This window comes from Sorex araneus, chromosome 2 (assembly GCF_027595985.1).
Source record: "Sorex araneus isolate mSorAra2 chromosome 2, mSorAra2.pri, whole genome shotgun sequence".
Classification (NCBI taxonomy): Eukaryota; Metazoa; Chordata; class Mammalia; order Eulipotyphla; family Soricidae; genus Sorex; species Sorex araneus.
Genome location: NC_073303.1, coordinates 206,893,048 through 206,903,585, shown reverse-complemented (window position 1 = coordinate 206,903,585; position 10,538 = coordinate 206,893,048). Strand labels below are relative to the sequence as shown.

The window sequence follows — 10,538 nt, the reverse complement described above, 5'->3', positions numbered from 1 at the left end:
CATATGGGATTCTGGGGATGGGACCCAGGTTGGCCACATGTAAGGGAGCACTCTACCCATTGTCCCACCTCTCTGGCCCCCATTACTTCTTTTCTAGTGGTGGGAATAGTAAGACAACCACTCGGCACGTCATTTTTCAAACATACGAGGAAATATCTTGTCTCAGAGAAACTGACCCCAGTGCAGAAAGAGAAGGAAGTAGGAGCACTTTTATGGAGTTCGTGAAGTTCCAGTTCACTGCCTGCTCCCCCCACCCCGACCCCCATCTTCCTTTTGTCTATTTAACCCTTTGGGGGATGCCTTGGGCTAGTTCTGCAATTTTGCCTCAGCAAGACCAAGTAGGGATCCTTGCCAGCGGAGTCCTAGTCTCAGCACCGCACAGACAGAGCCGGACCTGAAATCGCCCTTTTCATTTCCAAAGAACCCAGCCGCCCATTCAATCTTTAGAAAGTTAATCTTCCTTTTGCTCTTTATTAATTTTCCGGCTTGGTGCCACAGCTGGCTATGCGCAGGGCTCACTCCTGGCTCTGTGCTCAGAAGTCACTACCGCTGGACTCGGTGGACCATAGGGGGCTCGGGGCTCAAATCCAGGCGCAGGGCGAACACCTTCCTTGCCGTACGATCTCTCCAGCCCTGCTCACTCAGTCTTCAAGCCCCATCTCTCAGGAACTACTGCTGATCCCACCTAATGAAATGAAACTATCCTCTAAACTCCTTGGTTCTTGAAGAGGTCAAAGTCCTTTTTCGCTGTGGGTTGGGGTCACGTCTAGCGGTGCTCAGGGGCTGCTCCCCGCAGTGCTCAGGGGACTGGCAGGAGCAGATGCATGCAAGGCAGCTACCCTAACCTTTGAACCACCCCTCCAGCCCCCAAAGTTCTCTCCTCATGCTCAGACCTCTCGAATTTGTATTAGTTTTTTTTTTTTTGCTTTTTGGGTCACACCTGGCAATGTACAGGGGTTACTCCTGGCTCTTTACTCAGGAATTACCCCCTGGCCATGCTCAGGGGACCATATGGGATGCTGGGATTCGAACCCGGGTTGGCCGAGTGCAAGGCAAACGCCCTACCCGCTGTGCTATCGCTCCAGCCCCTGTATTAGTTATTTTTATACAATCCTCTCAGCTCTGTTCTAGAATAAAGACGCATCTGTTTATTTGTCCCCAAAATGCTCCCCGTGTATGACACTGGCAACACCTGGGGGGGGGGAAGTTAAATCCCCTCCCCCGCTTCTCTCCATTCTGGGGTCTCTTCTCCAATAGCTTTTCTTTCCCCAATGACAAACATTCATTCCTCTGTGCTGAATAAGATAGGAATTCACCTAATTCACCTGTCTTCCCTGGGTAGTTGTGTTTTGATAAAATAACACCAACAGATTGAGCAGCTAGTTTTGGGAAACATTAATTAATATTGTTTATTTAATATCTTGTATCGGTATTTGTGGTATTTCACTTAAAATATGGTTTTCAAGTGAGATTTCTATAATGTTTATGCTTAGCAAGAAGAGATTCTATTTTCAAACACAGAAATGGGCTCACTTCTGTGAAGATTGTTCCCCTTCAGACCTTAGCAGGGGCTGGGGAGGTAGTTCAGGTGGTAGAATATAGGCCTCACGTGTGTTAGGCCTCAAGTTTGATCCTTAGCATTGGCAGTATGGCCTTGGTGGCCCCTATTATCTTTAGAAGCTTTTTAGCACATGAATTATTTATTAGCAAGAAATGAGGTAATAAAAGTGCTCTCATATGTAGGTGTTTAACAAAAATTTTGGGTTAATTTTGTGGTTTTGAGACTGGTGTTTAGAAATACATTATCAGAATCTTTTGTTTTTTTAAGTTGTAAGCTCCTCTTTTAAATTCTATCACCAAGATGAAGATGAAGTTCTTTCTGTCCAGGTTATCCTCTATTTTTCAGAGTTCCAGGAATATTTTACCCTTGGCACCTTCTTTGTGCTGGTAGCATACTGCTTTTTATTGATAAAGATTCTTGTTTTTGTTTTTTTTTTCAAGTCTTTGTTACAAATAGTTTTAATTGATTCTTGGGTTTGACCAATTTCAAAACTTACTTGTGTCCAGAGAAAATCATAATACATACTTTCTGGAAAATAATGCATACCAAAGGAGCTACTAAAATACTACCCTGTATCTATAAACGTCAAGTAACAATCACCTTGCCCTTCCTTAATTTCCTGTTTTTCTACAAGGGAAGGTAGGATAAACAAATTTCAGAAGTCTGACATCTAACTCTACAAGTTTGCTCATTCAACCAATAAAAAAATGTAAAGGCTATAATCTCCTTTATTTTTAATCAGTATCTTTATCCTTTGTTTTCAGGACCTGACAGGGCAAGGCCCTATTTTGACAGCCTATAGTTCTTGTTCAATGTCTTAAATAGAGTTGGTGCCCAAGAAATATGAGATTGATGCACTCATATCTACTATTTTGTAGTTTCTTTGTAGGAAACATGAGTCAGCAGGAAGTACTATGGGCTGGAGGGATAGGACGGTGGGGAGGGCATCTGCCTTGCCTGTGGCTGACCCAGGTACAAACTCCAGCATTCCGTATAGTCCCCTGAGCCTGCCAGGAGTAATTCCTGAGTGCAGAACCAGGAGTAAGTCCCGAGCTCTGCTGGGTGTGACCCCAAAACCAAACCGAACAAAGAATAAAGTGCTGGGCTGGCGGGCGTGCTTCACATATGGAAGACTGGCTTTGGTGCCGGTACCATGTGCTTCCATGTATCACTGGGAACAAGTCTTTTTTTTTTTTTTTTTTTTTTGCTTTTTGGGTCACACCTGGCAATGCACCGGGGTCACTTCTGGCTCTGCACTCAGGAATCACCCCTGGCGGTGCTCATGGGACTATATGGGATGCTGGGAATTGAACCCAGGTTGGCCGTGTGCAAGGCAAACGCCCTCCCCACTGTGCTATCGCTCCAGCCCCAGGAACAAGTCTTGAATTGGAAGCAATTCCTGAGCACAACACCAGATGTGAACCCTCCCCCACATAAAATTAAAAACAAGGTGCTTATAGCTATCTTAGTCATTCTGTAAAGATGTGGGTTATATGCAAACATATGCAAATATATGCAATAAAACTAAGGCACTGTTATAATGTTTTAGAAAGGTCTGGAGCTCTGATCCAATATTACCTGGATCAGAAAGTGGCTGAAGAGGATTTCTTTAGGGGCCAAACATATGAGGTAAAATGTATTCTTCTTTTCTGATGTTTAAACACAAGCTGGGAGAACAAAATGTTTCTAGTTAAGATACCACTGATCCTCTCCCGACTCTGCCCCCATTAGTGGCATCTTTCTTTAAAACAAATGGGTATATATAATGATTTCACATCAAAGACTCTTTTCTAATGGCTTAGGAGTGCGTTTTATTGCAAGGAGCTGAATTCACAAGCCACAACAGAGCAATTTGTGAAGATATTTTGGAGTTGATTTACGAATCACTCTTACTGAAACGGGCGGAGGCCTCATTCTGTGCACCAACCTACACCTTCCCCGAAGCCTCTCGGCGCTGGGTCCCTCTCCCCTCCACCGCTGTGTCATCTGTTGTCTCCTCACACGGCATCATGACAAACGGGTCTATTCCCTCTCTCTTCCCGCTGGACTGTAAGTTCCTTGAGAGCTGGGATTAAACCTTGCTCAATATTTAGTAATGCACAGCCTTGCACAAGGGCCTGCTATGTGATGGAAATTCAGCAAGGATCTGCTTCATGGACGAATGATAAAACAAACCTCCACATTTATCCAGCACTTTCAAGTTTAGAGGTAATTTCCTGTTTTTTGACTCCAAAAACACTGAGGCAGATAAGAAACCCTTTTTCACCCCTATTAACTGATGTGAGGTCAAGTGTGTGTATAACTTTAAGGCAAAAGGTTGAGATTTTAGAAAACTTTGGGATCAAAACTGTGGGTTTCTGCTGTGCAGCCCTTTCCTGAATATCAGAGCTGCTTGCTTTCAGGTGTGGAAGGATCAAAACTGAGTCCTTGAATCTGACTCTCAAAATACTGTGGGGGCTGGAGCAATAGCACAGCGGGGAGGGCGTTTGCCTTGCACGCAGCCGACTGACCCGGGTTCGATTCCCAGCATCCCATATGGTTCCCTGAGCATCACCAGGATTAATTCCTGAGTGCAGAGCCAGGAGTAACCCCTGTGCATCTCGGGGTGACCCCAAAAAAGCAAAAAAAAAAAACCCAACAACAAAAAACTGTTGTGGAGGGTCCCTGGGGACACTGTGTTTCCAGTGGGGTTAGAAAGTGGTCACCAGGGCCATACTTGGTGCAGGGTACTGGGGGATCCCCCAACTGCGGTCAGACCCAGGGTCTGACCCGTGGATTCCCTTTCATGCACATGCCCAGGTATCCTGAATCTTCCCGAGTTTTGTCCCGTTCCACTTCCTTCTGCCCTTTATTCTTGTACTGGCTTCCTTCATATTTGGCAGCTTTAATATCTATTTGGGGTGACATATTTCTCACATGCAGGTGAAAAATGATAAATGACTAGCTTTTGTTGATTTTCCAGCTCTCCCCACAAAAGTGGACTATGGACCAAGTTTTCTGAGGTGTGTTCAGTAAGATACAGATCTGTGGAGTGACCAGAGCTGTGGCTCTGGCCACTAACAGGGCAAAGGCTGGCGCTGCCTGGCCTGGCCAGTAAAACCCTCCGTTCTGCCACCATTTATCTCCAGGGACTCTGGATGAGAGAGAGGCTAGAGGGGTGATGTTTGTGATGAAACTCCAGTAGGTCTGTTGATGTAGGCATTACCGAGTGTTTAGGGAAGGGGTGGGGTGGGCATCTGGAGGGTGGGAAGGAACCAGGATTTCTTGCTGACATTACCGGCTGATAATTATATGCAACATGGACTCAACTGTTTCCTATCTTCTTTCCCTGTATCCCTGAGGGTGGAAGCCTGGGAGAACCCAGAGGAGGAAATCTCTAAATGGTCTTTTAGAGAAAGCCCAGTCCTTTATTCTAAAAGAGATCGGGCAAAAACAGTAGTTTCATTCGCCTATGAAAAATGGAATGTGGGTCTGAGCCAGTGCAGGTGCCTGAATCGTTAGTTACCCAGGCTGAGTTTCAGGCTAGGTTAGATCAGATCATAAAATACCGGCAACAATGACATCACCGGCACTTACCTATTCCCTCACAGCTAGTTACCAGAAACAGATAGATACACTGTTGCATGTAGAAATTTAAAGGTTACACTCCCAACATTAACAGCTGAGTTACTAACGTGTCAGAAGCTTAACTATGCTTTGCTCCTCTGAGGAACCCTGCGATTGTAAGAATCAACATTACAAAGGGACAGATAAAGTACTGAGGTTCCTTGCCCCAGTCACTCCCTTGTACAGGGGTTCCAGAATTTGCACTTATGTCTGATGGTGAACCGGCTGGTAATGAGTCAAACAGCTGGAGCTACTGGCCTCACATATGTCCAGTTGAACAGCCCCTGGGCACCCCCTCTCCAGCCGGCACACGTCTCCTCATACGAGGACACATACCTGGCCGGTATACTGTCCACTGTCCTTAAGTGCTCCCAGTTAAGCCTGTGGGTGCTGGAGGACAGGAACCAGCTCTGACCTTCGCTGCGTGTGCTGGGGGGTGGACAGGATACCAGGAGGTCCACCGAACGCGGGCTGCGGGGGACTGCGCGGGACGCAGCTGATTCAGGGCCGCGGGGACGCGGGGTCGGGCAGGCCGGGCTGACCGCTGACCGGCCCCTCTCCCGGTCCCCAGCAGACACGAGGAGCTGCAGGTCCTGCAGGCTGAGAGGGGAGCGGGTCGGCGAGGGCTGTCAGGGGTGGCACTGAGCAACGAGGCCTGGGAGGGTGTGCGGGCAGATAAGGGCAGGAGGGGGTGCAGAGATAAGGGGGGTGGCCGCGCCCGCTCCGCCCTGCTCCGCGGGCCCGGCCAGCCCCGAGGGACCCCGCACCTGCGAGCCCGAGGGACCCCCAATCTGCGAGCCCGACGGACCCCGCACCTGCGCCCGAGGGACCCCCAATCTGTGAGCCCGGGGGACCCCCGCACCTGCGAGCCCCGAGCCCCCGCACCTGCGCCCGAGGGACCCGCACCTGCGAGCCCCGAGCCCCTGCACCTGCGCCCGAGGGACCCCCGCACGTGTGAGTCCTGAGGGACCCCGCACCTGCGCCCGAGGGATCCGCACCTGTGAGTCCCGAGCCCCCATACCTGTGAGCCCGAGGGACCCCCGCACCTGCGAGCCCGAGGGACCCGCACCTGCGAGCCCCGGGACCCCGCACCTGCGCCCGAGGGACCCCGCACCGGCGAGTCCCGGGTCTCCGCACCTGCGCCCGAGGGACCCGCACCTGCGAGCCCCGAGCCCCTGCACCTGCGCCCGAGGGACCCCCAATCTGTGAGCCCGGGGGACCCCCGCACCTGCGAGCCCCGAGCCCCCGCACCTGCGCCCGAGGGACCCGCACCTGCGAGCCCCGAGCCCCTGCACCTGCGCCCGAGGGACCCCCGCACGTGTGAGTCCTGAGGGACCCCGCACCTGCGCCCGAGGGACCCGCACCTGTGAGTCCCGAGCCCCCACACCTGTGAGCCCCGGGACCCCGCACCTGCGCCCGAGGGGCGGGCGCAAGGGGGTCCCTCCCCTCCCCTCATTGTGAGACGCCGCCCAGGCGCATCACAGGCGCGGCCCGAGCCCGCTGAGGGCGCCCCGCCGCCCCTGGGAACCCAGCCCCCCTCCCCGCACCCCCGGCCCCCGCCTCACCCGCGCGCTCCGCCCCCGCCCCACCAGCCGCCCGCGCCGGGCCTCGGGGGCGGGGCGAGGCGCGAAGCCGCGCGAGAGTTCCGCCCAAGTCCCGCGAGACTCCCGCCGCCGCCTCGACCGCCGCCGCCGCCGCCGCTTGCGTCTCCCCTTTGACAGTGGCCGCGGCCGCCGGACGGGACGCGGCCCCGCAGGAGCCCCGGGCGCGGGCCGGGCCGCCAGCAGGTACCGCGCGCGCCGCGGGCCCCGGGCAGGGCAGCGCCGACGCGCCGCGGGGCCGGGGGGCGGCCGAGGCCTGCGCGAGGCGGGCGGGGGTCCGGGCGGGGGTCCGGGCGGGACCCTGGGCGGGACCCTGGGCGGGGACCCCCGGCCCGCACCTGTCCCTGCCCCCGCCCGCGGCCCCCGCCCCGTGGGCGCCGCCGCGTCCCTGTCCCCGGCTGCAGGTCGGCCGAGCCCGCGCCGCCCCTCCGCGGACAGGCCATTGTCCCCCGGCCGGACGGCGGGATGGGACGGCACTGTCCGGGCGCAGGGACGCGGGGACGGGTGGGCCACCGCCCCGGGGCACGGGGACAGGCCGGACCACCGCCCCCGGGGGCACGGGGACGCGAGGACGGGCCGGACCACCGCTCCTGGGGACACCGGCGCACGGGGACGGGCCGGGACCACCGCCCCTGAGGGACGCAGAGACACGGGGACAGCCCGGACCACCGCCCCCGGGGGACACGGGGACAGGCTGGGATCACCGCCCCCGGGGGACACGGGCACAAGCTGGGACCACCGCCCCCGGGGGGACACGGGGACAGGCTGGGACCACCGCCCCTGGAGGACGCAGAGACACGGGGACAGGCTGGGACCACCGCCCCTGGGGGATGCAGAGACACGGGGACAGCCCGGACCACCGCCCCCGCGGGACACGAGGACAGGCTGGGACCACCGCCCCCGGGGGACATGGGGACCTGGGGACAGGGCTGGAAGCACGCACCCTGGGGACACTGAGATGGGCTGTGACCACCGCCCCTAGGGGACAGTGGCTGTCTGCGCTGTAGGAACCAGGCCACAGAGCAGGAAGGCCCCGCCACCCGAGCGCTCAGCCCCGGGGTCTCTGCAGGGCCCCTCGGGTGGCTCAGGGCCCCGAGGAGCCCCTGACAGTCACCAGCCCCCACTGGGGACCCCCGCGCTCGGCGTGGCCTGAACCCACGTATCTGGTTAGTGACGTGCCTGTTGACCTGCTCCCTGGAAGCCGGATGCGCCTCCTGCACTGGGTTCGCTTGGCCTCCCCCAGCCTTGGTTCAGGAGGACAGGAGGATGCGGAGACGGTTTGCAGAATCAAGCCGAAGATGCTCTCTGTGGACGGGCACGCAGGCATCTCCGCAGCTGGGCTGTGGTGGTGATAAGTATTTGTGGAGAACAAATTGTGGCCATTCATGTAGGAAGAAACCCGCGTTCCTCCATGTTTCATGAAATTGATTTCCTTTAGCTAATGACTTTCAGGTCAAATTCGCAATGTGACATTGTATCCTAGTGCGTGTGTGTGTGTGTGTGTGTGTGTGTGTGTGTGTGTGTGTTGGGCTCTACCTGGCAGGGCTCAGGGGTTACTCCTGGCTCTGCACTCAGAAATCTCTCCTGGGAGCACTCCAGGAGTGCTGGAGATCAGAGCTGGGTCAGTCCCTTGCAAGGCAAAGCCGCCCCCCGCCCGCCCCCTGCCCCTGTATCTCCTGCTTTTGAGAGTGGGATGAGATGGTTGTGCTGGTTTCTGTAGTGTGTGCACAAAATGCTGGCAGATGGAGAGCCCCGAGCACCTAAGTGCATGTGCATATATATGCATTTATGTATCTATGTGCCTTCGTGGGTATTAAAAACAAGTTCAAGTGTTTTCTTACAGTATTTGAAAACAGAGAGCATTGGGCCATTCAGCATTACAGCACATACAGCGCATGTGTGAGGACCTGGTTCCAGCCCCTGGACCACAAGACTGGGGGAAGGATCAGGTCGGGCCAAGAACTGTCTTGTAATGTTTCCTTCAGACCACATGACTGCATTTTATGACAGAATGAGACATCTTGGGAGGGTGGAAATCTGGACGCTCTTAAAGTGGGATAAATTATCATCTGTCTGCGGTTGTTATTAGGATGCATTGTGAAAATGGCCTCTGAAGGCTTCTTAATCTAAACTTTTAGAAATTTTGCTTTACCTGCATTTCTTATCACTCTGCTTGAATTTCTAATCATGCCGTCTGCATGTGACATTTCCCCGTTTATTTGCTGGCCATGTATTCCAGCATGGAGGAGAAAGTAGAGGGAAATGCATCGCTTAATCTGCTTATTAATGTAGGCATCTGAAATTTTTCAGTAAAGGAATTTCAACGATTTGTTTACTGAACCAGACTTGTCAATAGAGGATGCAAATTGAAATGTAATGCAATTCTAGCAGAACAGTTTTTCTAAGAAGGAATACATTCCTTCTTAATGTTTGAAGTATTAAAGAACACATTGAACAACTGTGTTCTTTTAAAATCAGATTTTCTAAATTCAAAGCAATAATGATGACATTGTGACTTGGGGTGTTGAGATAAGTTTTTGTAAAAGCTAGAAAAGTACAACAAGTAATAAAGTTACCACAATCTAGTAATATTTATATACATACATATATACATACATATATACATACACATATATATATATATATATATATATATATATATACATTTGTTGGTTTTGGGGCCACACTTGGCAGTGCTCAGGGCTCACTTCTGGCTCTCACTCAGAAATTACTCCCGGCAGTCTTGGGGTACCATATGGGATCCTGGTTGGCCGTGTGCAAGGCAAACACTACCCACTGTACTAGTGCTCCAGCTCCTAAAAATATTTTTTAAGGTAAATAAAACTGACTTTGCAAGTTAAATGTATTATTACAAGTTTATACTATAGGCTATCATAATGTCAAATTGGTCATGTCATTAAAAAGTGATTTACTGTTAGTTCATTTTAGCCTACTGAGCAGTGCCCGGAAGGCCCAGGTAACCTTTGGCCTCTCCTGGTGGTGCCTGGGTCAGCTCTGTGGGCTGGCAGGCTCAGTTATAGGGTCCAGGGGTGCCAGGAGTCCCCAGGACTGCCCCCGCAGTGTTTAGGGCCACTGTGGAGACACACTGGTGTTCTCGAGCCACCAGCTGTGTCCAGCAGTGCTAGGGACCTACCCCAGGACCTACTGAGCCGTCTCCCTGGTCACACTCATCACCGAAGAAAAGTTTGCAAAGCCTGTAAAGTTGCATCTGCGAGCAAGATTTATTTATTTATTTTTCACTGAAATGTTACACTGGAAAAAAGAATTAGGCACCATAAAGTAGATCATTTATTCATTGAATGCCAGATTTGGGCTTCATGGTTTTAGTTTGTCTGGGCCCTCTTAAGTCATGGAACTACACAATTCCAGACGAGACCCACGAGAGAGGAGATTGGGCAGTTCTGTAAGGTGACTGATGAAATTTTATTTATTTTAGTTTTTCTTTTTTTCATTTGTTGTTTTTGTTTTGGCCCACACATGGTAGTGTTCAGGGCTCACTCCTTGCTCTGTGCTCAAGGGTCACTCCGATGGGGCTCCAGGACCATATGGAATGTTGGGGATGGAGCCTGGGTCAGCTGTGTGCCTGGCTGCTGTACTATTGCTCTGACCCAGGTTTTGTTGTTGTTTTTGGGCCACACCTGACAGTGCTTGGCGGAGGGGGGGAGGTGTTATTCCTGGTTCTATACTTAGGAATCATTCCTGGTGGTGCTCAGGGAACCATTCGGGATCCTGGGGATCGAACCTGGGTT

The 10,538-nt window shown here is 52.8% G+C and overlaps 1 protein-coding gene across 1 annotated transcript in view; it reads left to right on the top strand.

Moving 5' to 3' along the window:
* Nucleotides 1-6,816: 6,816 nt before the first annotated feature.
* Nucleotides 6,817-10,538, top strand: part of HERC1 (HECT and RLD domain containing E3 ubiquitin protein ligase family member 1) — a 161,138-nt gene continuing 157,416 nt past the window's right edge. The window contains exon 1 of the mRNA XM_055129139.1: nucleotides 6,817-6,954. The gene's annotated coding sequence lies outside the window, so the exon portion shown is untranslated. The remainder of the gene's footprint in view (nucleotides 6,955-10,538) is intronic.